Here is a 6,000-nt window from a genome sequence, read left to right as displayed (position 1 = left end):
CTAAGTGACTCAAAACATTTTTCTAGACACAACTCGACTGCTAAAAACGATCAAGCAATGGGGGCTCCTAAGGTCGGGGAAGGCTTTGATACCAACTTGTAACGCCCTCGATGCGGCTATATCTCCCACGTGTCGAGGCACGACTTAGAGGCATAACCGCATTGAAAGCAATGTCGCAAGTCAGGAAATCATCACACATCCCATGTACATAAATAATATAAAGGGGAGGTACATAGTTGGCTTACACTCGCCACGTCACATCAAAGTACATAAATAACATCCATCATACAAATCACTCATGGCCCGACTACGGTGCCAAAATAGAAAAGACCCCCAACATGCGACAAGGCCCTGAATCGATAACCCCAACTAGGCACCACTACTGATCGTCGGGAAAGGAAACATAATAACGCTGAGAGTCCTCGTCGAACTCCCACTTGAGCTCGTACTCGTCACCTGGAGCGGAATCACCTGGACCTGCATCTGGAATTATAGTTTTTGTGAGCCACAAGGACTCAGCAAACTCGTACCCTCGCGATCAAAACTATTTAAGCTTATAGGAAGGATAAGGCAAGTATGTGGAGCTGCAGCAAGCGACTAGCATATGTGGTGGCTAACTTATCCGCAAAAGAGAGCGAGAAGAGGAGGCAAAGCGCGAGCGAGAAACTAGAAGGAACAACCTGCGCAAGCATTACACCAACACCGTGTCCACTTCCCGGACTCCGCCGAGAAGAGGCCATCACGGCAACACACGCAGTTGATTCGTTTTAATTAATTAAGGTTTAAGTTATCTACAACCGGACATTAACAAATTCCCATCTGCCCATAACCGCGGGCACGGCTTTCGAAAGTTCAATCCCTGCAGGGGAGTTCCAACTTAGCCCATGACAAGCTCTCACGGTCAACGAAGGAAAAGACCTCCTCCCAAGACGTTCCGATCAGACTCGGTATCTCGGTAACTCAAGACACTTCGACAGGTTAAAACAAGACCAGCAACACCGCCCGAATGTGCCGACAAATCCCGATAGGAGCTGCACATATCTCTTTCTCAGGGCACACTCAGATTGTCCTAGGTACGGGTAGGCCAGCCCAGAGTTGCCCCTGGTGGCCACCGGTAGCTGACAGGTGGACCAACACTCAGAGGAGCACTGGCCCGGGGGGGGGGGGTTAAAATAAGATGACCCTTGAGTCTGCAGAACCCAAGGGAAAGAAAAGGCTGGGTGGCAAATGGTAAAACCAAGGTTGGGCATTGCTGGAAAAGCTTTAATCGAGGCGAAATATCAAGGGGTTCCCATTATAACCCAACCGCGTAAGGAACGCAAAATCCGGGAACATAACACCGATATGACGGAAACTAGGGCGGCAAGAGTGGAACAAAACACTAGGCGAGAGGCCGAGCCTTCCACCCTTTACCAAGTATATAGATGCATTAAGATAACATAGCAATATAGTGATATCCCAACAAGCAAATAAAAGATGTTCCAATAGGAACGGCTCCAATCTTCACCTGCAACTAGCAACGCTATAAGAGGGGCTGAGCAAAGCGGTAACATAGCCAATCAACGGTTTGCTAGGACAATGGTAGGTTAGAGGTTCAATCATGCAATTGGGAGGCTGACAAGCAAGTGGTAGGCATCATAGCAGTGGCAAAGCAAAAGGGCGAGCAAACTAGCATAGCAAAGATAGTAGTGATTTCGAGGGTATGATCATCTTGCCTGCACAGTTGTCAAAGCTGACTGGATCCTCACAAGCAAACTCAATGGGCTCCTCGGTAGCGAACTCGTCTCCCGGCTCTACCCAACAAGACAAACAAGCAACAAGGATACAATCAACCACGTGCAAGACCAAGCAATATGATGAAATGATGACATGCTATGCGGGATGCGATGCGGGATGCAAAATGCAAGATATGACAGGAAATGCATGAACCTGGCCTCAACTTGGAATTCCAAGGGTGCCACTGGATAGAGGGGATGAAATCGCTTGAAAACGATATAAAGATCATTGGAATCGGAGTTACGGTTTGGAAATGGCAAGCGTTTTAAGATATGACACCGGTCTGCGATTTACAGCAAGTAGGCATCTAAATGCAACGAAATGAACATGCTACAGCCACCAAACATGAAAACAAAATGCATGGCAGTGATGTACACAAGATGTTTAACAAAACACTAGCACTGAGCCATAGTCAAAATCATCCATTAAGAGGTTCAAACAAGCATGGCAAAAACGAATATGCAAAACAGATTCCAGACTTAGTGAAATTAACATTAGCCTGAAATTTCAGATCATGAAGCCCTCTTCGGAGCAGCAAAACAACATGATAGATGACCTGAACATGACAAGTAAGAACATGGAATGGAGCTACTCAACAAGCTTAACAAAACACCCAAAGTGACCTGGGGCCAAAAGGGTTCACAAAATACTCTACCGAGCTCACGAACATAGCTCGAACACAATCAGTTTTCAGACTTAGTGAAAACTGAGACATGCAGAAATTTAACTCACGAAGGCATGTAAACGAGCTCGATGCACTCACCATGGTGCAAGTCATAGCAAGGCAAGCATACATACATTAAGAAGGCACAAAATGCTAGCTACACATGGCAAGAACAAAGGCATAGCATGCATGGAACACTAACGGTAGCATCAGCAAAATCGCAAACAAGTTGACGATCTGCCCAGATTAACAACGAAGCAAAAGTTGAGCTCGATTGAGTCAACCTAGAGCACTCCACATATGCAAACAAAGACATGGATGGATAGAGCATAACATAAATATCAAAACTCCCTTACTGATCATCCTCAAAAGAGGCACAGATCACTAGGAAACAAGCTGGACATATAGCATCATGAACTAAAATATCCCAGACTTGGTGAAAATCACTAAGTCCCTGAAATCAGCAATCTCAGGTACCTCTCTTCACAAGCTTGCACAAGACAACTCACACATCCTAAAAATGCATGGGTGGCACCTCTGGAAAGAAGACAAAATTCTTAACAATTCATCCCAAAGGGGCACAGGCATATCGTGCACGAATTAAACATGGCAAAAATGACAAAAGTGCATGATGAACTAACGGATCTGCAATTTAACTCACGAAGCCTCCTTCTCACAGTATTTTGGGCATCAAGATGAACTCAAATGTAAATGATGCAATGTAATGAAATAATGTACATGTCGAGACGAAGATTTTGATATATTATACGCTCAAAACGGAGCTACGGTTGCGGAGATACGAGCAGTCAAAGAATGCATCATGAGCTAGGGTTTGGGGAAAAAGTCAACCGATGCCCAGATCCAGATCTGGATCGGCACGCTTCCCGAGGCGGCGCCGGAGTTACTGTAGCTCGCCGGAGAACGCGGGGGTCGCCGGTCGGGATGGAGGAAGAAGAAGCCGGGGCGAGGCCGGGCGGCGCCGGAGGAGGGGGCGGCGACCGCGGGCGGCGGCGCCCGGGGCGGCGGACGGTGGCGGGGAGCGGCCGGGCGGCGGGCGGCGAGGTCCGGCTCGGCGGCGGTGGCGGCCCGCGGCGGCGGCGCCCGCCTGAGCCGGGGAAGGCGGCGGCGCTGGTGGAGGCACAGGGGCGCGGGGCGCTCGGGCCGGGGGGGCTCCCCGCGGGCCTGGCGGGCCCGGCGGCGGCGATGTGGGCGCGGCCCACGTGGCGGCGCGCGATTTGCTGCGGCGGCGGGGCGGACAACGTCCAGCGCGGGCGGACACGTCCGGCCCAGCGCGGGGAAGGAGATCTGTTTTTTTTAGGAGGAAGACGAGATCCGAAATGGGGGGTGTTTAAATAGGCATAAGTGGAGCTAGGAGAGTCCAAATGAGGTGCGGTTTTCGGCCACGCGATCGTGATCGAACGCTCTAGGACATGGAGCAGAGTTTGGTGGGTTTTGGGACAAATTTGGGGGGTGTTGGGCTGCAACACACACGAGGCCTTTTCGGTCCCTCGGTTAACCGTTGGAGTATCAAACGAAATCCAAATGACCCGAAACTTGACAGGCGGTCTACCGGTAGTAAACCAAGGCCGCATGACAAGTCTCGGTCCAATCCGGAAATGTTTAATCCCCACACACGAAAGAAAGCTAGAAATGGCCACCGGAGGAGAACGAAGCGCCGGAATGCAAAACGGACAACGGGGAAAATGCTCGAATGCATGAGATGAACATGTATGCAAATGCAATGCACGTGATGACATGACAAGAGATGCACGGAAAAGAAAACAACACACGGAGACAAAGACCCGAACCCGAGAAATAAATATAACTTAATGCCGGAAACGGCAAGAGTTGGATACAAATATGGAAAGTATATCTGGGGCGTTACAGCCGCGGCCATGCCCTCGCCGCGCCGCCGCCTGTGCCATCCGGAGCCACCCTGCCTCGCCTCCGTCTGATCTGGGCCGGCGCCGCCCAGATCCGGTGACCTCGATGCCGTATCCGGCGAGCTCCTCCTCTGCCCGGAGCTCCCGCCGCCGCCCCTGCCTTCTCCGGCGCGGATCCGACGAGATCCGCCGCCGCCTCGGTTCGTGCGCTGCCTGAACCCTAGATCTGGAGGTGGTATTTTTCGTCTAAGTCCCCAGTTTGCATTAATTTTTAGGCATCTTCATCATATCATAACTCCCTCATCGTAGCTTCGATTTGTGCGTGTAGCATATCAAAATGTTCGTCTCGACGAGTACATCATTTCATCTCATTGCATTATTTTTATTTGAGCTCATCTTGATGCCCAAAATGCTGTTAGAAGAGGGCTATGTGGTGAATTTGTCCGATCTGTTTCAGCAAATGGCATTTTGTCATTTTTGCCATGATTAATGTGTGCATGCTATGACCCTGAGCTCCATATGTGTTTTGTTATATGCCATGCCATCTTTACAGAGGTGCTTGCCATGTATTTTTGTGATCTTTGTGGTGACTAGCACAAGCTTTCAAAGTAGCGTAATCGGTAATGTTGATTTCAGGGACTTAGAATTTCACCAAGTCCTTGTCCTGTTTTTGTCGTTATGCCATATGTTCATGTTGTTTCCTAGTGATCCGTGCCTCTTTTCAGAATGATCAGTAAGGATGTTTTGTTAACATTGTGGTGCTCTATCCATCCATGTCTTTGTTTGCATTTATGGAGCACCCTAGCTTGAGTAAATCGAGTTCTACTTTTGCTATAAAATGTTCCTGGCAGATTGTTAACATGTTTAGCAATTTTGCCGAGGTTGTTGCTATTGATCCGTGGATGCTATGTTGTTGTTTCTTGCCATTTCTAGCTTCTATGCCATGTATTCGTGATGGGTGTATGCTTAGTTTGTCATGCCATGCTCTGTAGTGAGTGCATCGAGCTCGTAAACATGCCTACTCATTAACTATTTGCATGCTCCAGTTTTTCACCAAGTCTGAGATCTGTTTATGTTTTTGCCATGTTCACATGCTTGCAATTGTATTTTCTGATCCCTTTTGGCTCAAGGTCACTAAGGACTTTTGTTAAGTGCTTTGAGTAGCTCCATGCCATGCCTTGCTTTGCCATGTTAATTTCCTGTAGCATGTACTTTTCATACTCTAAAGGGTGTTTCCTGATGATAAATTCCAGACTTGTGTTAATTTCACTAAATCTGAAACCTGTTATCATTTGCACTTTTGCCATGCTTGTTTGAACCTGTTAATGGATGAATTAGCCGTAACTCAGTGTTCATCTTTTCTCAAGCATCATGAGTGGACCCCTGCCATGTATTTTGTTGTCTTGTTTGAGTGTTGTAGCTTATTTATCTTGATGCATTTAGATGGCTACTTGCTGTTTATCGCAAACCGGTGCCATATTTGTTTTGCTTGCCATTTCCAAACCGTGCACCCCGATTCCGGTGATCTTTACATCGATTTCAACCGAAATCACCTCACCTTTCCAGTGGCACTCTTGGATTTCCATGTTTAGGCCAGGTTCAATCATTCCTTTCCAAATCATGCATATGCATCACATACCACATCTCGCATATCATACCATGTCCATGTGTTGGTTG

This window comes from Triticum urartu, chromosome 4A (assembly GCF_056163025.1).
Source record: "Triticum urartu cultivar PI428250 chromosome 4A, HENAU_Tu73, whole genome shotgun sequence".
Classification (NCBI taxonomy): Eukaryota; Viridiplantae; Streptophyta; class Magnoliopsida; order Poales; family Poaceae; genus Triticum; species Triticum urartu.
This window is presented reverse-complemented; position numbering follows the sequence as displayed.